Source organism: Heliangelus exortis, chromosome 1 (genome assembly GCF_036169615.1).
Source record: "Heliangelus exortis chromosome 1, bHelExo1.hap1, whole genome shotgun sequence".
Taxonomy (NCBI): Eukaryota; Metazoa; Chordata; class Aves; order Apodiformes; family Trochilidae; genus Heliangelus; species Heliangelus exortis.
This window is the reverse complement of record NC_092422.1, coordinates 195272455-195293119: the sequence shown is the minus strand read 5'-3', so window position 1 is coordinate 195293119 and position 20665 is coordinate 195272455. Positions and strand designations below refer to the sequence as shown.

At 48.6% G+C, this 20665-nt stretch overlaps 1 protein-coding gene across 4 annotated transcripts in view; it reads left to right on the top strand.

Moving 5' to 3' along the window:
• Positions 1-10402: 10402 nt before the first annotated feature.
• PLXNA4 (plexin A4) overlaps positions 10403-20665 on the top strand; it is a 504022-nt gene continuing 493759 nt past the window's right edge. For 3 of the 4 annotated variants that reach the window (XM_071734217.1, XM_071734220.1, XM_071734219.1), the window contains exon 1: positions 10403-10518. The gene's annotated coding sequence lies outside the window, so the exon portion shown is untranslated. Of the gene's footprint in view, positions 10519-10747; positions 11436-20665 lie in introns of those variants that run through there. The other variant, XM_071734218.1, reaches the window with a different exon arrangement.

The following is a 20665-nucleotide window of genomic DNA, read 5'->3' as shown; positions in this document are numbered from 1 at the left end:
CTGTCATTGAGGTGCTCTTTTAATTGTCCAAGCCACTCCAAAAAAACAGCTTTTCTAATAATGGCTCTGAGAGGAGCTGTCACTCAGCTGTATAAACCTCTATCAAAGTTGGCTTTTGACTGGCTGATGGTATCCCCCACTGCCTTGACTTTATTTCAGCTTATTAAAATTGATCCTAAATAAACCTGATATGCCCCAAATTATTTTCCTTACATTAATTTGAATGTGATTCTCTCCCAGCTAGATTTGCTGCCATGTTGAATCTTGCAGTGCAAACACAAGTTTGTTGGGTCACCCTAATTAATTTCATTTGGTATCTCAGCCCTCCTACCCATCACCAGCACTAAATGCAATTATTTAGAAATAACAGAGATAATGCTGGCAAAAATAATAACCTGTGACAAGACTGAGATTTGAGGGGAGAAAAAAAAAAAATAATATGCCACATGTTGAGGTGGTTTATTTCTGATTAAATGTTTCTGCTTTTCCTCTGTGTTTATCTTCCCTAGACAGCTCCAGATCAGACAAAATGCATCACTCCATTAACATTATCTCTCTGTACATTTGAGTGAGGTTCCCCAGATAATAAAGGGTTACAAAATGCATGACTGGCTTTGCACCTCCAGTGCCTTCTATTTCTTTGGTGGGGATTTGCACCGAAGTTGTCGAGGGAATGAGAGGGAGAGGAGGGGAAGGATGCTGCTGCTGCCAAGCTGGGAAGTTAAATGTCTTCAAAGAGATGAAGTGGAGCTCTTGAATTCAAAGGTCCTAATGGAGACATCAGTGCCAGGAGCTGTACAAAATGACCCTGGGCTTAAATAGATAAGCTGGGGTCATTTTATTCAAAGACCTTGGCTGAGCAGCTTCTCAAGATGAGCCAGCCCCTCATCCAGAGAGCTTCCTCTGGAAGAGGAATGGGAAAAAGGAGGTGTTGGAGGGAAACAGAAAGATGGGAGGAATCTGGGATGAAGGGAATCCTGAAAAAGGGACATGGTGGTTTGGGAGAGCAGTAAAAAACAACTGAGATAATCAGTGCTGAGCAGCTTCTCAGGATGAGGCAGCCCCTCATCCAGAGAGCTTCCTCTGGAAGAGGAATGGGAAAAAGTAGGGGTTGGAGGGAAACAGAAAGATGGGAGGAATCTGGGATGAAGGGAATTCTGAAAAAGGGACAAGGTGGTTTGGGAGAGCAGTAAAAAACAACTGAGATAATCAGTGCTGAGCAGCTTCTCAGGATGAGGCAGCCCCTCATCCAGAGGGCTTTCTCTGGAAGAGGAATGGGAAAAAGGAGGTGTTGGAGGGGAACGGAAAGATGGGAGGAATCTGGGGTGAAGGGAAACCTGAAAAAGGGACAAGGTGGTTTGGGAGAGCAGTAAAAAACAACTGAGATAATCAGTGCTGAGCAGCTTCTCAGGATGAGGCAGCCCCTCATCCAGAGGGCCTTCTCTGGAAGAGGAATGGGAAAAAGGAGGTGTTGGAGGGGACAGAAAGATGGGAGGAATCTGGGATGAAGGGACTTCCTGAAAAAGGGACATGGTGGTTTGGGAGAGCAATAAAAAAACAACTGAGATAATCAGTGCTGAGCAGCTTCTCAGGATGAGGCAGCCCCTCATCCAGAGAGCTTCCTCTGGAAGAGGAATGGGAAAAAGTAGGGGTTGGAGGGGAACAGAAAGATGGGAGGAATCTGGGGTGAAGGGAATCCTGAAAAAGGGACATGATGGTTTGGGAGAGCAATAAAAAACAACTGAGATAATCAGTGCTGAGCAGCTTCTCAGGATGAGGCAGCCCCTCATCCAGAGAGCTTCCTCTGGAAGAGGAATGGGAAAAAGGAGGTGTTGGAGGGAAACAGAAAGATGGGAGGAATCTGGGATGAAGGGAATCCTGAAAAAGGGACAAGGTGGTTTGGGAGAGCAGTAAAAAACAACTGAGATAATCAGTGCTGAGCAGCTTCTCAGGATGAGGCAGCCCCTCATCCACAGGGCCTTCTCTGGAAGAGGAATGGGAAAAAGGAGGTGTTGGAGGGGAGAGAAAGATAGGAGGAATCTGGGATGAAGGGACTCCTGAAAAAGGGACATGATGGTTTGGGAGAGCAATAAAAAACAACTGAGATAATCAGTGCTGAGCAGCTTCTCAGGATGAGGCAGCCCCTCATCCAGAGGGCTTCCTCTGGAAGAGGAATGGGAAAAAGGAGGTGTTGGAGGGAAACAGAAAGATGGGAGGAATCTGGGATGAAGGGAATCCTGAAAAAGGGACAAGGTGGTTTGGGAGAGCAGTAAAAAACAACTGAGATAATCAGTGCTGAGCAGCTTCTCAGGATGAGGCAGCCCCTCATCCAGAGGGCTTCCTCTGGAAGAGGAATGGGAAAAAGGAGGTGTTGGAGGGGAACGGAAAGATAGGAGGAATCTGGGATGAAGGGAATCCTGAAAAAGGGACGTTGGTTTGGGAGAGCAATAAAAAACAACTGAGATAATCAGTGCTGAGCAGCTTCTCAGGATGAGGCAGCCCCTCATCCAGAGAGCTTCCTCTGGAAGAGGAATGGGAAAAAGTAGGGGTTGGAGGGGAACAGAAAGATGGGAGGAATCTGGGGTGAAGGGAATCCTGAAAAAGGGACATGATGGTTTGGGAGAGCAATAAAAAACAACTGAGATAATCAGTGCTGAGCAGCTTCTCAGGATGAGGCAGCCCCTCATCCAGAGGGCTTCCTCTGGAAGAGGAATGGGAAAAAGGAGGTGTTGGAGGGGACAGAAAGATGGGAGGAATCTGGGATGAAGGGACTTCCTGAAAAAGAGACATGATGTTTTGGGAGAGCAGTAAAAAACAGCTGAGATAATCAGGGGTGCAAGGAAGACAAGTTGTAGCTCTTTGTGCTGTACCTGAATGAGAGAGAACATCCTATGAAGTTGGGAATGGAGAAAACAGAGGTGGAAGTAAATTCTGGTGATGGGAACATCCCAAAGGGTGGCATGGGAAGTATGAGGGTGTTCTCCTGTAAAAGAGAAACATCTTGTCCCAGATTTTGCTTACACAACTGTGGGTGGTGGCTCCGAGCAACCTCAGTGGCTGTGGTCCAAGGCTGAATTTCAGTTTTCACAGACACTTATCCCAAATTCTTTGTCAATTTGTGTGCACTCAGGGGCAAAAGGAAGTCAGAAACTTTAGATTCAGAAGGGAAAAAAATGGTTAGAATTTGCACCACCAGTTTACAGCAGTGCAAAGGGGTCACAGCTCTTTGGAGCCAGCCTCCAGCATGGTCCTTTTTTACCTCAGATGAATCCATCCTGCACAGGATAAAGAAGAAATCAAATCAGTGCTGTTTTGTATGGGTCCAACCAGTAAACAAAGTGGGAGCTGGCCTGGTATTATGCATGCAAACAGATATTTTTTTGAAGCTTGTAGGAGGAGCTGGTTGGAAAAGCCCCACTCCAGCATTACAGAGGGAAGATGCCCTTGTGGATTTTGGGGCATTTTAAGGGATGCTTTATAAAGGACCTGGCAGCATCACCCTCTGTAACCACAGCTCTGTGAGCTGACACCACCACTGCTTTAAGAAAACATATTTTTCACTGGGGAAGCAGCTTTTCCTTCCCTTTCTTGTTTCTCTTTCTTCAGTCACCCTGCTCCACTCCCCCCTCTTTTCTGTCATTTCTCCTTCTGTTCTTCCTTTCTGATACCATGGTGATGAAGCTGACATATAAGAATAGTTTTTCTTCACTGGGGTTCCCAGAGCAGCCCTAGATGAGCTTATGCTTCTCCCCCTCTCCGTCTCCCACGTTCCTTAAGTGGGTAACTCTACTTGTGCTGCCAACTCTACGTGCTAAAAAATATGGGCTAGCCTTCCCCCTTCTCCCTCCCTCCTATTTCTAGGAGATTGCCTTAAAAAAACACGAGTTGCAACCCAAAAAAAAAAAAAATTAAGTTTTCAGCTTGGTTTTTCTTCTTTTTCTGATTTTTTTCTTTTAGCCTGGTGTTGTAACAAAGTGAAACTCTTGGGTCTGTTCTATCTACAGGTGCCCAATGCTGTTTTGGGGCAGTTTCCACCACTTTTGAAAGGTGGCAAGGTGATCTTTTGGAAGTAGGTGGCTGGCTTGATGTTCTCCTAGTGAGGAAAATGGCAAAGCTCTGCCATGCCTGACATCCTCACTTAGCTGGGAGATTTGCTTGGCTGGGAAGTGTATTTTGCATTTCTTTTTCCCTCTCTCTGAGGGAGGCAAACTTCCTGAAACACTTTGCCAGATTTATTACCAATCTCAAGGGCTGGGCAGTTCTGGATCTTCCTGGGAAAACCTTTCCAGGTCCAGCCTGGCTCTCATCCTCTCTCCTGCATTTGTGGTACCCACTGGAGCATCACCCAGGAGCTGCTTCACAGCAAGGAGTCTGACCCCAGGCTCTCAAATCCTAAATTAAATCCTAATCTTTGGATTAAGCCCTTCCCCTCTTTAGGATGTCCTAGTTACTTTGGGATTTGTTCTAATCTGAGTGTTGTTTCTCCTCTGCTGAATCCAGCAGCCCTTTTCAATGCTGTGTGACTCCTGTGTTGGCACCCAGCCTCCCCCTCCCTCCTCTAGGAAGTTTCCAGCTCCTCCTGCATCTTCCCAGCCCTCTTTCCTCTGTCCCTTTACCCATTTCTCCATCTCATCCCTCCACCTCCAAAACCTCCCCTCTCCTTATCTCCCCCCCAAGTCCTCTCCAAAACCCAACCCCCAGGCAGGGCTCGCTCGCTCTTCCCACTCCCATTGTCCTCCAAAATGAGAAAAACAATTAATTTCACCCACTTCTCCTGGTTGTATCTTATCACTCCACCTGCCTGCTCCCAATATTATTCCTTTGCACTCCTCTCCTGCAGTTTGAAGTAACCCCTCTCAACCGTGCCCTCATTTAATGCTTCAGCCCCAAGCCTGGGTTTTATTTTCTCCTTATCATTATGGCCTGACTGCTCCCCTGGCTCTCATTTCCCCCCCTGCCTCTGTCCATCTGTCCCTCTGCTCTGGCTGTCCCTCCCACCCCCCCTTTCTGTTTTGTTTGGACAAATGACAACCTGGGTGTGACTCTTGGTGATAATGGTCGACAAATATTTGAAGGGAAAAGGAGAAAAATGGTTCATTGGGGAGTTTCAAGGGGGGGGGGGGGGTGAGTGGTGGGATGTATCCTGAGGCTGGGACAGGGATGGGTTGGGAAGATGTGCAGATGATGCTGTCAGCTTGAGTACATCATAAATCCACTGGGGGTGGAGAAAGGATGGGGAATCAGCATCTCTTTCATCCCTGGGGATTCTTGGAAGGACAGGATCTACCTGGAATGGTGGTGAGGTAGAGGTGAGGAGGGTGAACTAGAGCATGGAAGCAGGGAAGAGGGAATGGAAAGGGAGGCAAAGGTATTGGAATGACAACCAGGAGCAGAAATTGGGGCTGAGTAATGCTGGAAAACTTCCTGTAACTCAACTGGAGTTGGTGACCTGGTGTTTGAATCCAGATGCTAACATGGACTGGAGTACATCCTGATGGATAAAAGCCCTTGGGATGAAGCCATGGGAGGGGACAGTCAGACCCTGCAGGTCTGTGGCTCCTGCCAGTTGCTGGGTTTGTTCCTGGGGACAATGTGAAAGGAAATTTTCCCTAAAAAAACATCTAAACAAGTGGTAAAATAATAAAGACAATCCACACCTCTGGATGAAAATGCACTGGAGCTGCTAAAGGGCTGGGAGAAGGGGGAGGCATCAGATAGCTGAGACAAATGTTATTTAACAACTGTCCCACTAACAAATCTGAAAAAAAAATAAATTAAAAATCCATCTGTAAGGACTGGTGGGGAAGTTGCTCTTCTGCTTTTGTTGCTCTGCTCTGCTGAGACCCCACCTGGAGCTCTGTGTCCAGTTGTGGAGTCCCCAAGAGCAGAAGGACACAGAGCTCCTGGAAGGTGTCCAGAGCAGAGCCACTCAAATGCTCAGAGGGCTGAGCACCTCCCTGGGAAGCCAGGCTGAGGGATTGGGGTTGTTCAGCCTGGAGAAGAGGAGGCTCCCAGGTGAGCTCAGAGCAACCTTCCAATATCTGAAGGGGCTCCAAGAAAGCTGGGGGAGGGCTTTGGACACGGGGGGGTAGGGAGAGGAGAAGGGAAATGGGTTAAAACTTGGAGAGAAAGGGGAGATTGAGGTTGGAGATGGGGAGGAAATTCTGGAATTTGAGGGTGGGGAGACCCTGGGGATGCCCAGGTTGTCCAAGGAAGTTGTGGCTGCCCCATCCCTGGCAGTGTCTCAGGTCAGGTTGGATGGGGCTTGGAGCCCCCTGGGCTGGTGGGAGGTGTCCCTGCCCATGCAGGGGGTTGGGACTGGATGAGCTTTGAGGTCCCTTCCAACCCAAAGCATTTTAATGGTTTTATGATAAGTTAAGGGCATTGCCAGAAACTGTGCAGCAAATCAGTGGCAGAGGAGAAACAGCACCTTGCACAGCTTTGCTCCATGCCAGGACACCCTGGCTATCCCAAATAAATCAACGTTCAAGCCCCAAAAATGTGGTGGACAAACCATAAACTCAGAATGGCTTGGACAGATCCTCTCCAACCATCATTAACAAAGAGACTCCCACTGAAGAGGAAGGCAGTGGCTGGGGGACAAAGTGACACAGTCCTGCTCCACCCTGCAAATTAATTAATCTCAACAGTTTGGGTTTGGTCTTTTGTTTGGGTTTTTTTGGGTTTTTTGTTTGTTTGTTTGTTTGGGGTTTTTTGTTTGTTTTGTTGGTTTTTTGTTTTGTTTTTTGATTTTTTTTTTAGTAGCACTTCTGTCTCATTTTCTATCACCAGGACCCTTCCTGAAGCTGATAAAAACTCCTAAAAAGCTGATAGAGCAACTACCCTGCAGCCAGCATCCTCATCAAGAACTGCCCTAGAGGGCAGAGCTCAACCCATCCCTTCTCAGGGTATCAGCAGTGACAACTCAGAGCCCTGGAGCAGCTTTAAAACATCTTGCTGTGTTTTTTTCCCCACCCTTTTTCCATCCTTATCCAAAGCATGGATAAAGACATCCTTGCTCAGGGACAGGGGACAGTGACATCTGCCCAGGAAAGGCCAAGTTTTTTGGGGGGTCTCAGCAATGCAAAGCAAGTTGATTAAACTTCCAACCCCTGAAAGACTGGGGGGAAGAAGGAGGTGAAAAAGAGACCCGGAGGAAAAAATTTCGGAGGTTATAACCCTTTCCCCGGGTTGTTTTTGAAGCTTTCCTCCAGCTTTCGGGTTTTCCAGAGGTGCCACCAAGCACGGTCGCTGCAGGTGGCGCTGCGATGTAGGGTTTTAGCTTTTTAGCTCCGTCTGTGCTCGGAAAAAAACCCCGAGCTCTCACAAACGGAGCGACTTAAATACCCAGGTAGGCTTAAACTTGTACTACGGCAGGGAGAAAAGAGGAAAAAAAAAAAAGGGAAAAAGCTCCCCCAAAACAAACAACAAAAAAAAAGCAAAAACAAAAAAACCCCCCACCCCCTCCAAAAAAAAGAAAAAAAAAAGAAAAAACGCCAAAAATAAAAACAAACAACAACAAAAAATCAAACAAAACCCAACCAAACCTAAAACCAAACCAAGAAACCAAACTGATTTATTAGTCTTCTTTTTCTTTTCTTTTCTTTTCTTTTCTTTTCTTTTCTTTTCTTTTCTTTTCTTTTCTTTTCTTTTCTTTTTTCTTTTCTTTTCTTTTCTTTTCTTTTCTTTTCTTTTCTTTTCTTTTCTTTTCTTTTTTCTTTTCTTTTCTTCTCATTTCTTTTCTTCTTTTCTCTTTTCTTCTTTTCTTCTATTCTCTTCTCATTTCTTTTCTTCTTTTCTCTTTTCTTCTCTTTTCTTCTCTCTTCTCTTCTCTTCTCTTCTCTTCTCTTCTCTTCTCTTCTCTTCTCTTCTCTTCTCTCTTCTCTTCTCTTCTCTTCTCTTCTCTTCTCTTCTCTTCTCTTCTCTTCTCTTCTCTTCTCTTCTCTTCTCTTCTCTTCTCTTCTCTTCTCTTCTCTTCTCTCCTCTCCTCTCCTCTCCTCTCCTCTCCTCTCCTCTCCTCTCCTCTCAGATGTAGGCTCTGAAAAAAATAGGTGTTTTCTGTTCTACGGGTGGTTTTGGAAGTGGTCCCTGGGTGTGTGGCTTGGATAAGAGGACCAGAAGTGGAAGGATGAGTGTGCTGTTTGCTGACATCCTGCTGGCTGGCAGGGAAGATGAGCAGAGGGATGAAGTGATGCTGTTAACATCCAGGACTTTAGGAGCAATGGGGGTGTTTTGGGGCACGGGATGGTAGAAAATCAGGTGTTGGAAGTTGGTTGGGTGGAGACAGAATGGTTTTGTCCTCCTCCCAGACAATGCTAGGAGCAGCTTTGGTGCTGAGCCCTGGTGGGTTTTGCCACAGGAGTGGAGCACTGGGGTTACTCAACATCTCTCCAGAGGGACCCATGAGCTCTGCTGTCACCCTGGCCAGGGGCAAAATATCTGCTTGATGACAACAGAATGGGGCTGAGCCCTCCTTGTCCTTCAGCCCTTTTTGCTGCAGCTATTCACAGGTCAAGGGAGGTCAGCTGGGTTTTCCATCCCTAACCCTTTTCCACCCCCGCTGCCTAGCTCATGAAAAGGCCTATAAATAAAGTCTCATTTGTTGCTCACTCCTTTATGAACCCAAACAGCACAGGGATATATTGACTCATGCCATTGTCTTAAGAAGCAGAAAGAATTCTTATTAATTTCTTCCTCCCTGCCAGATCACGGGAAGGAATCTCAGCGTATCCAGATCATCCCCTTCTAGCAGAACAGCTCTGGTTTTTAAATGCAAGACCAGATTTCCCAGAGATTTTCATATGTTTTATTAAATGGAGCTGGAAGGCAGACTGGACACGAAATAATACTGTATGGCTCACAACAGCAGTGATCTTTAGAGGTTACTAACCTGCCATTGTATCTCTCAGATTTCTGTCTCGTTCTTCCCGTTGTCATTTTGCTGTGTTATTACTCTTCAGGCTTCACATAGTATTCATTTCTCTGAATGAAAACAAATGACTCCTTGCGAGAGGCAGGAGATAAAGAATAATAAATACATTTTATGCACCACCTTAAAAAAAAAAAGGGCTCTGAATCCCCATCCATCCATCCATCCATCAGGAAATGTAAACCAGAGCTCAGGCAAAACACACACGTGCACACAGGCACGCGCCAGGGAGATAAAACTTGTTTTAGGGAAAACATGATCCTGTTTAAAAATAAATATCTTGGAGAATACAAATAGACAGGCCCTGGCCCCCCGGTTGTGTGTCATGAAAGTAAGATAATTAAAAATACAAAGCTTGAATTAAGCCTGGTTTCCTGTGAATGGCAGAGGCTGTGGGGAGGAAGGGGGAATCCTGCTGTGCTTGATGCTGGACAATGCACCTCCTGAGAGGCAATCCCTGCTTCTGATCCTGGCACCCCCCTTACCACCCACCCTCTGCATCCCTGCTGGATGTCTGCATCTTCCATGGGGTAAAGAGAAGCTGCAAGATGACCCCCAGGGGTTTTCCCTTCCTTTGCCTTGATGGGAGAGCCCTGGATGCAAAGAAGGTTCCCTTAGCTGCTTCTCCTCTTCCCTCAACCTTTGTGAGGCGCCCATCCTTGTGGTGTTGGGGCTCCCCCATCTCTAGGAGGAGGCAGCCCTGCTGTTATTGACACCCCGAGAGCATTGCTGTCCTTGTCACCATCTGCTGCCTGCTCCCAGCTGGAGGAGAGCCCTGATATTACCTGAAGAGAGTTCAGGTCTCTCCTTGGGGGCAAAGAACTTGGAGGATGAAGGCTGCTCCATGAGGCATCCCCGGGCAGCCAAGCCGGCAGCTTTTTTTGATGCAAAACTCAGGCAGGAAGAACTAATAGCTTTTTTTTTTTTTTTTTTTTTTTTTTTTTTAAATACTATTATTGCTGGTGGCTGCCAGGAATTAAATGAAGAGCCGGAGAGCAGAGCAGCTTGCAGCCGCTCTGTAGGATTACTGCTCACCCAAGCTGAGAGATTGATCTTCCTCTGAGCCTCCCTACGCCCGCTCTGATCAGTTCCCCTCCTCGTTTTGTCCATGCTGGAGGGGGAAAAAGGAGGCAGATGCCAGCCAGAGCCGCGATATGGGATAAGGTTTTTCTGGGGAGGTGATGGAGGGAGCCAGCAAGATGCGCTTGATTCCTTGAGGTGTTTTTGTTGTTTTTTTTTTTTTTAATTTTTTTTTTTTCTTTTTTTTAGAGGGGGGTGGCGGGTTTGGGGGGGTGGGAAACGACATTTCCCAATTAGCCCAATCAGACTGGAGATCCTAGGTGTCAGTAGTGAGTAGGAGCAAGGGAAGACACCCGGAGGAGGAGAAACCGAGGCAGTCGGAGTTGCAGCCGAGGGAAAGCGGCGGCGCTCGCAGCGCCGGGCGCGCTCGGAGGCGGCGGCTCGGTCCCCATCCCCGTTCTCGTCCCCATCCCCTCCAAACTTTGGAAGGACGAAAAAGGGCTTAGGGAGGGGGGGGGTCCCTCTCCAGAAACAACCTGCTCACCTTCGCCGTCTCCCTTCTCCCAGAGGTGGGTGGGCTGGCAAAAGGAGGAGCAACTGACCGCTCTCTGCAATATATATATATATATATTTTAAAAAAAAGGAAAGAACGAGATAAAAAACAGGCAGGGATTTTTCATTATTGTTGAAATTATTTTATTTTTAATTATCCCTCCCTTGCGTGCAGGGCTCGCATTGCCACCGCACTTCCACACCTCTCCGGCTTTCCTCTTCCTTTTTTTTTTCTTTTAATTTTCGGGAGAGGGGTGTGTGAGTGTTAAAAAAAAAAAAAAAAAAAAAAAAAAAAAGAGCTTGGGTGTCAAAGCCCGCTCTCCGCAGCCACCATTGGAGAGGAGGAGGAAGGGCTGGCGAGACAGCCGCAGTGCGAGCCCTCCCCGGCAGGCAGGCAGCGGCGCGGAGCCGACCGCGGAGCCGGGCGCGGAGCCGGGCGCGGAGCCGGGCATGGCCCCGTAGCGCATCCCCTGCCTCCATCCCGCCTGCCAGCTCGCCTGCCTGTCTCTCCCCCCCACCTCTTCCTTGATTTAGAGGCGGGGGGGGGAAGGGCTCAGGGAGGGAGGAAGGGAAAGGGTGATTTGGGGGGGGGGAGTGAAAACTGGAGCTGCGTTTCCCCCCCCCCCTTCTCTATTCTTCCCCCCCCCCCCTCCGCTCTGGGCGAGCCAGACACGGTTTGCCCAGTGCAGAGAGAGGGGCTCCGTGTTCCGCCTCCGTGGAGTATTTGGGATTGGAGAGAGACACACACGCACACGCACACACACACAGACCATCTGCAGTGTCAATGCGGCGCCTGCTCTGAAGACTGAAGTGAGGGGAAAGGAGAGGAGAAAAAAAAATATTTATATATATATATATACACACACACACACGTATATATATATATATATATATATACCAAAACGCACCCAAAGCAAGCGAGGAACCTTTCCAGGTAAGGAACCCCCTCGCCCCACCCGGACAGCGGGGGCTGGCGGGAGGATGCCCCGGAGGATGCCCCGGAGGATGCCCCGGGAGGGCTGGTGGGGCTGCAGCAGTACCTGCCCTCCACACCTGGCAGGAGTGGAGGAAAGGGGTGTGTGGGGTTGTGGGGGCTGGGAGGTGGGGTGTGTGTGTTTGTGTGTCCCCCGCGTCGCTTCTCCCCACCCCCGGGGTCGTGGGGAGGGGGTCAGGGCTGGCGGGCAGGGACCCCCGCGGGCAGCGGTTTGAGCAGGGGGTAGCCGGGCACAGCCCCTCCGCCCCTCCCGGGACTGCTGCGGAAGATGCTGGGGGGGTTGTTCTCAGCGGGGACCCCCTGGCATCTCCGCTTTCCTCTACATCCGCGGTACCCGGTGTGCTTTCCCCCCGACTCCCCGGTGCCTTTTTATTCCTCACGCACAAGGCTCAACTTTTCTCCCCGGAGGTAGCGGCTCCAGCGCCGCAGCCTGATCAGCCCCGTTTATTCCCGGTTGCGGATTTTCCTCTCCTCGGGGGGTATTTTCCTTCCCGTTGTGACCCAGTGCGTTTACCCCGGGCGAAGGGCTGGAGGTATTTGCAAACTTTTCCTCCTCCCGATGAGGTTGCAGCTGGACGGGGCTGGAGCCTGAGCCCTTTTCCCGGGGAGGATAAATCCCCGCCGGGTGATGGATGGGGAGAGGGACCACCCCAGTTGGGGAATATCTAGAAGGGAAGGGGGGACCCCTCCTCATCGTTTGCCTTCCTGCAAGGTGCTGGAGAGTTTGCCTGCCCAAATCCCGGCTGCGGAGTCAGCGCTGATAAACCTCCCTCCCTCCTTCCCTCCTTCCCTCCCTCCGTGCATGTGTGTGCTGCAACCGAACCCTGCGTCTTGATGCTCTCCGTTTATCAGACATATGCCCTTAAATTATGTAGACGGGGAGCAGAAGTGATCTAAACACCGAGCCGCACATGGTTTTTGGTGGGAATAGAATACTCCGGCAGCAGATGAGTTCCTCCCAGATAAACAAACCCACTTGCTCAGCCCCAGCAGGGCTAAATGCTCTTCGGGTTTGTAGCGGCTGCATGTGGCTGCTACATCCCCAGCCCAGAGGAAACCCTCCTCCTGGGGCCCCATCTGCTCCCCAGACTGGGAAAAGCTTTCAGCGTTTGCCGTGGTTGGATCTGGGTGTAGGACCTGCAGGATTTGCCTTCACGGATGGAACCAGGTGGAAATCGTGTGCTCGTTGTCCTCTCCTCTAAAACTTCACCCCCTGCTCCTGCTCCTCTTTGCTTTCCAGCCTTGCCACCGGGCAGCTGTGCCTCGGAGCTGGCTGGAAACGCACCTGATTTTTCCCGGCTTCCTTTTGCTACTGGGATGGGAGGTTCTGGGAGAAGCCAAGGGGTTCTGGGGCTTCCCAGGGGTGAGCGGTGTGGAGAAGGGGAGGTTCGGACCAGGACCTCAGGGACTGCCGGGGGAAGCTTATTTTTCCCGGGGAACAATGATGCTATCAGGGGGATTTTTCCAGCCGATGCAACTGCTCGCAGCCTTCTAGGGACTTATCTTGAGCGCACACCAGCCCTGTACAAATATTTTGGAAGGCATAAAGTGCGCTAACTTCTTTTCTTTATCTATACACCGGGTCTTGTTTAGAGAAACCCTTGAAATTTCCGAGCGGGTAGGAGCAGCGGAGCGTGGAGTTGCTTTGCTTTCGCCGTCTCTGTGATTTTAATTACAGCCTGAGCCTCCCAGTGTGAGATTAGGTGCTTCCACCCCTTGGCTAAGCCACTGTCTTAAGGTCTCGGGGATGCGAGCAGCGTTTTGTTTGTGGTTTAATTGCCTGGGGAAGCTTGTGTTTGTTTGTTTGTGTGCGGGACCCTTCGCCAGAACCGGGCTTCAAGCCGTGCAACAGATGTGTGTCTGCTTTTCGTGTGCAGCCAGGTTTAAACATGCAGCCCCAACCCTGTCACGAAAGCCTGGGATTTTCTTCCCTCCTCTGCCTAGCCCCATCCTCCATGGGGATGTCTCCTTTGCTAAAGGACCAGTCCGAGGTTTTGCCTTTCTGTCCCATCTTAAATGGGTCTTAGCAAGAAGATGCAAAAAAAAAAAAAAAAAAAAAAAGAAATTAAAAATAAAAAAATTGACAACCTCATGATTTAAATCCTATTTATGTCCAAGATGGGTGTTTTAAAAGAAAGGCTGATGATCAGTCACAGTGCTGTTGGGAGGCTTTCTGCTTGCTGGTTGTTACTGCCTTGTAGACGGGTGTTAAATGTGTTCAGCCTGCCAGCCGGCACCTGGCGAAGGGGAGGGATGAGCCTTGCTGCAAATCCCGAGAGAGATGCTGGATTTCTCCACGGGGAAAAGAAATACTCAAGCCTTTCCTCATGTGTTCACCTGCCAGCATCTCTTCTCTAGCACCCGCAGCGAGCCTGGTGCTAGACAGCCCGGAGATGTGGCAAAGCAAAGGGCTCAGCCCAGGCAGGGCAGCAGCTGAGATCCTTTGCCGAGGAGGCAGAAATTGGGTTTGTCAGCCAGATCCCGGGGGCAGTGGGTTGCTGGAGCCTTTATTTTTGTGAACTCCCCTGGTTTTGCAGGGTGAAGAGGGGAGGAGGGAGGCTGGAGCCCCTTTTGTGTCGCATCTTTTTTCCTTTTTATTGAATTGCTTTGTCTCCAGCTCCCAATTTCTTCGATGTTGAAGCTGCTGCAATAGGATCTACCTCCTTCCCCGGAGTGCTGGGGTTTGACTTGCTTCTTCATGCACCCCAGGGTGAAAAAAAGCCTTGCAAGGTGTTACGGTGTTGGGGTGGGCTGAGGGTTAAGGCTGTGTAGGACTTAATTTCTCGTTTGGAAGGGAGTTTTGCAAAGCTTTCTAAAAAAAGCTGAGAATGATGCTGGCACTGTAGGCTCCGTGCTCCGCCTTGGGATCCGAAGTGGGGAGGGTGTTAGAGGTTGGGCTTTTGAGTTTTGGAGTCAGCTCTGCCAAAGTTTGCAGCTTGGCACTGCCCACAGGTGTTTTCGGAGCAAAATGCCATCCTGTCCTGGGAGTCACTCCTCTCTTCTTGGTTTATTATTCAAAATAACCCCTTAAAGTGAGGTTCTGTGTAGCCCAAACCAAACCCCAGTGTTTCCCTTTTGCAGCTGCAGCTCTGGGACTCTCACCTTCTGCCCATCAATCCCCCTCCCCAGCCAAGGATGCAGCTTGGATTCTGAGTGTTTCCCACAGGAAAGCCCTCAGACCCCTGGATGCTGAAATAAAAAGCCCTTTCTGGATGCCACCAGTGTGACGAAAGGCTTCAGAGGGCTCTTTCTTGCTCTTTCCTCCTTGCTTGCAAGACTCAGTTAATGGACACCAACCACCCCAAGTGCCCAAGGCAATGAGACTTCCCGTCTGTGCAGAGAGTCTGGACAACCCACTGACTTTCTGCAGGGTATCAGTGATGAGCATGCTTCCCTGCATGACTGTCTGGGGCTGAAAAACACTTTTTATCCCTTAGGTTTGGAGCCCCAAACAAAAAAATACAAAAATATCTACACGGCTCTCCTCAAATGTTTGTGGGTTGTTTTTTTTTTTTTTTTTCATTCAGACTCTGAAGGATTTTAAAAGAGTGAGAAAGTGTTTCCACTCCCCTGGTGCAGATTTGGAAACTGAGGCAGGAGGAGGCTAAAGGCTCAGTCTGAATATAGTGGTGGGAATTCTCCCTTGCAGCCCCAAAACACAAACTGGACCCCAAGAGGTACTTGGAGATGAGAGCAGTGAGCAGGTCCCATGCCCCTGAGCCAAGTGCTTGGTCAGAAAAGGGTGCTTTTAAGATTGCATTTTTATGTTGTTGTTTGTTTGGGTTGTTTTTTGTTTTGTTTTGGTTATTTTTTCAGTTAAAATGACATGGGTGGCTTAAAATGAGAAACCACCATTTTAGGATGGCACATTGGGCAGGGGGCAGTTGTGATCCTATGGACCTCAGCTCCTGTATCTTTAAAATTAGCTACAAAATGCTTTTGCTCACCTTTGGGAATGGAGAGATCATTGGAAAAATGAGTGTTATTGTGATACTGTCAGTCTGTGTGGTCATTTTCTGTCACTGTCATCCCTCTTTGTTTTGGTTTGTTTTTTATTTTGACTCATCCTACTGGAACCATCTGATTTTCTTTGTTCTTTGTTGGTGGATGTGCTCTGCTGAGTCTGTTTTCTCCCTGCTTGGTTGCATCTTGTAAGGTGCTGAGCAGCCACCCAGGTAAGAGGTGCCACATCTCTGCCCTGAGTCCCCCCCAAAGGGAGCACTTGTAGTGTGACATCTGCCCTGCAACCCTCTCCTTTGAAAAAAAAAACAAACCAAAAAAAACCAAGCATAAAACCAACCAAACTTCTGTGAGCCTTTAGAAATGCTCTGAATGGGAAATTTTTGGTTTGGAAATTCAATCACCATTTCATTTTAGATACCTCTGATCCATGTGACTCATGGGAGAGGCTGAGGGAGCTGGGGGTGTTGAGGCTGGAGAAGAGGAGGCTCAGGGGAGACCTCATCACTCTCTCCAACTCCCTGAAAGGAGGTTGGAGCCAGGGGGGGGTTGGGCTCTTTTCCCAGGCAACTCTCAGCAAGACAAGAGGGCACAAGAGGTCTCAAGTTGTGCCAGGGGAGGTTTAGGTTGGACATTAGAAAGAATTTCTTTCTGGAGAGGGTGATCAGGCATTGGAATGGGCTGCCCAGGGAAGGGGTGGATTCTCCATCCCTGGAGATATTTCCAAAGAGCCTGGATGTGGCACTCAGTGCCATGGGCTGGGAACTGCAGTGGGAGTGGATCAAGGGTTGGACTTGATGATCTCTGAGGTCCCTTCCAACCCAGCCAATTCTGTGATTCTATGATTCTATGAACCTTGCTGGGGCCACACTGTCTTCAGAGGTGATCCCTGAAGCCATGGAGGACGTCAACTTTTTGCTGAAATCTGATGTTCCCAGCTGTTTCTCTCTCAAATATTAATGTTTATAAAAGACACCAAGTTGTCAGGGCAGGAGGAGAACCTCAAAACCTGAGTAGGAGCAGTGGCTGGGTCAAAACCTCCATCCCCACAATGCTGCCCATAAGCAGGTGGCTTTGACTTTATTTAGGGGGTATTTCACTAGAAAAAGAGAGGTCATTTGCAGACTCCATAATTTGCTTTTATTCAGGCTTTGCTGCCAAGAGGGCTTTCAAGTTTTTTTTTAAACACTGAGTGCTGTGAAATAGAAATTTGGACCCTAAAAGACAAGAGGCTGAGATTCATGGGCTACTTTTGCATAGGAATCAGCAAAAAACCCCTAAAAAAACGTGGGTGGATTTGCAGTGGTGACCCAAAAGGGAGACCTTGTGCCACCTCCTCTCTTGGCTTTCATGCCTGATGTCTGAGTTTCCTTCCAGCTGCATTATCCATACATGAGTGGCCTGCCAAGGCTTTCCCACCAAGCCATTGGCAATAAATTTATGGGAGCTGACTGGCACTTGAATTTGTCCTTCTGATAGGACAAATGTGTGGGTCTAATGGGCTAGGTTTCCATTCCAAGCATTTGCATAATATATCCTCACACACTTCTCTCTCCTCTGAGTTTGTGCAAGAGCCAGAGGAATAAATCTTGGTGCTTGGTGAACCCTCACAGACACCATTGGGCCAAATACCAGGAAATGTTTGCAAAATGAGCCACCGTGACTTGCTTGTTCTTTCTTCTTGAGCATAAAAAACTACCTGGAGGAGGAAAGGTGAAGGTAGTGGAGGACTTTTTAATCCCAGGATTGTTTTCTTATGAACATGTGAGGTGCTGCTGGACTCAGGAACCCATGTAGATGGTTAATATTTCATAGAATCACAGAATGTCAGGTTCTCATATTATTGTTGATGTGAGATGTCTCAGCTCCTCATCCAGTTGAGGCTTCAAACTTTCCAAAGTTGGGGAATCCACCACTTCCCCTGGGAGACCATTCCAATGTCTTCAGAGTGAAAAATTTTCCTCTTGTGTTCAATGGGCATCAAAATATTTATATATTTGCTGTTTGTTCTGGAGGGAGGACCATGCACTTGACTCAGGAACCCCATGTAGATGGTTAATATTTCATAGAATCACAGAATGTCAGGTTGTAAGGGACCTCAGAGACCATCTGCTCCAACCCTTCTCATATTATTATTGATGTGAGATGTCTCAGCTCCTCATCCAGTTGAGACTTCAAACTTTCCAAGGTTGGGGAATCCACTTTTTCCCCTGGGAGACCATTCCAATGTCTTCAGAGTGAAAAATTTTCCTCTTGCATTCAATGGGCATCAAAATATTTATATATTTGCTGTTTGTTCTGGAGGGAGGACCATGCACTTGACTCAGGAACCCCATGTAGATGGTTAATATTTCATAGAATCACAGAATGTCAGGTTGGAAGGGACCTCAGAGACCATCTGCTCCAACCCTTCTCATATTATTGTTGATGTGAGATGTTTCAGCTCCCCATCCAGCTGAGACTTAAACTTTCCAAGGTTGGGGAATCCACCTTTTCCCCTGGGAGACCATTCCAATGTTCTCAGGGTGAAAAATTTTCCTCTTGTGTTCAGTGGGAATCAAAATATTTATATACTTGTTCTGGAGAGAGGACCATGCACTTGCCACCAGCAGAACCCCCCCTTAAAGCTCATTCATGAAGAGCCTCAGTGGCTGAGTGTTGAACTGTTTGGTGACTTGAGTTTAGAGTTCTAGGAACTGGAGGGAGGAATTAGCAGTAAATCAAAGCCTGGATGGCTTCGTGGAGATTTAAATTAAAACTATCTTGCTGAGATGAAGGACTCATAAGTCAAACCCTTGTGTCATGTCAGTCTGGGCTTTGGCAGGGAAAGCTCAGCCCCTTTGAAAGAGAAACCACGAGGAGCCCACATATTGATCCCCAGCTGAATGGGGAAATTGCCACTTTATTTCTTCTGTTAAATGTTCTTTTCTTTCCTTTTTTGCCTTCATCCCCCTCCTCCCCACTTCCCCGAAGTGAAGATGGTTGGGCTGGGAAGTCAGGAAAAGGTTTGAAGATTCTCTGCACGTGCACGTGTGGCACTGTTTGACTTGGTTAGAGCATATTTGATTGTGAAAAGGGATTTATTTGTTTTTTGTGACCGGGGATTTGTCTCTAATGTAGTGCTGGAAAGAAAACTCATTTAGAGACTAAGGAGGTGTATCCTGTTACAATTGCCTATTGATGGAAAAGCAAGTGCTTGGTGTGCAACACAGCTTTATTTTACTTCAGGTAAACTTATTCTGGGCTGCCAAAGGGAGACTTTGATTTGCTGGAGAACTGAAGAAGTCCCATGGCTTCCTCCTTCCCCATCTATCAAATGGAGGTGGTCTTGTAGAAGGGACTGTGAAGAAGACCTAAAAGTCATTTTGCTCTAATGACCTTTACAAATGATCTCACTTTTCATTAGTGAGATGACCAAAGCAGGGAGGTTCTGGTTGAGAACTTGCTCACCAGGCTGATGAATAGCATCATTGGTTGGAGAGCAGCCAGGCAGAAAGGGACCTGGGAGTCTGGATTGCCAGGAAGCTGAACATGAGCCAGCAGTGTGCCCAGGTGGCCAAGAAGGCCAATGGCATCCTGGGCTGGCTCAGGAACAGCGTGGCCAGCAGGTCCAGGGAAGGGATTCTGCCCCTGTGCTCAGCTCTGGGGAGGCCACACCTCGAGTCCTGTGTCCAGTTCTGGGCCCCTCAGTTCAGGAAGGATATCGAGGTCCTGGAACAGGTCCAAAGGAGGCAACCAGGCTGGTGAAGGGACTCGAGCACAGGCCCTATGAAGAGAGGCTGAGAGAGCTGGGGCTGTTCAGCCTGGAGAAGAGGAGGCTCAGGGGAGACCTCATCACTCTCTACAACTCCCTGAAAGGAGGTTGGAGCCAGGTGGGAGTTGGTCTCTTTTCCCAGATGACTTTCAACAAGACAAGAGGACACAGTCTTAAGTTGTGCCAGGGGAGATTTAGGCTGGATATCAGAAAGAATTTTTTTACGGAGAGGGTGATCAGGCAATGGAATGGACTGCCCAGTGAGGTGGTGGATTCTCCATCCCTAGAGACATTTAAAAAGAGACTGGATGTGGCACTCAGTGCCATGGTCTAGCAACCACACCGGTGGGTCAAGGGTTGGACTTGATGATCTCTGAGGTCCCTTCCAACCCAGCTAATTCTATGATTCTATGATTCTATGATCATGTACCTGGCTAATGGTCACTAATGGCCATTGTCCCATCCCTGGGCTGTGTCACCTTCTGCTGGCTGGAAAGAGGCTTTCAGAGGTGGTGAGGGGGAGAAGAAGGAGGCTGCTCTACATTGGAGGAAAAGGTTTTGTCACTGTGGCCTTGCTGAGGAGAAGAGATGAGCTGGGGCTATGGCCATGTGGAGCTAACCAAAGTTTTTTGCTTGGATTTATCTTTAATGAGCAAGTTTGGGGGAGGGAAACCCAAAACCTTACATCTGAATCAGGATGGGCATGTGTGCTCGACTTGCTGGCTTGAAATGAGTGAGTTTCTGGGCTACTTTGGGAACACCCTTCTATTTGTCAGGGTTTGGGTGAGAATTTCTGGTTCTTGCTAAAAGCAGAGCAAGATGCAGAGTTTTGCAAGATGTATCTGTGCTGGGGGTGGGGGTGGTTATTTGCACTACTAAATTTGAGCATTTTTGGTTATGCCTCACCCTTTGTACACTCTCTTTTGTGCTGTCCCCCTGGTTTAATGAGGTCTTGTCCCCTACCATAGTCCCATCTCCTTCCAGCCACCCTGGAGCCTCAGGATGCCTTTGGAGGCTTGCAATGACCTCCATCCTTGGTGCTTTTGAGACTGCATCACCCCTTAGACCCCAAGCATCTCCAGAGCATCCATCCCTCTCCCAGAGAGCTGCTCTGGGGAGCAGAGTGCTCAGGGGCAACACGGTGGGTGGTGACTTGTTGCTTGAAGTCCCAGCTCTGCCACCACCAAAGCCACCACCAGGAGGGCAATTGTCTCCTCACCCTGAAGTCGGGCAGGATGAGCTGGGAGTGTTCCTCCTGTGCTTTAGCTGCTATGGTGATGAGTTGCTATAGAAACACATAGTTAGCATTATTATTTATTATTGAAAGGTGCTTCTTTTCATCTCTTAAACGCTGGGTCGTGCCAGGAAGAGCCCGATGCTGGGCTGTGGGGCACTGCCCACCCAGGTTGGTGGCTTCTCCTTCCCACCAAACCAGGCTTTAGCCACACTGAAAGCA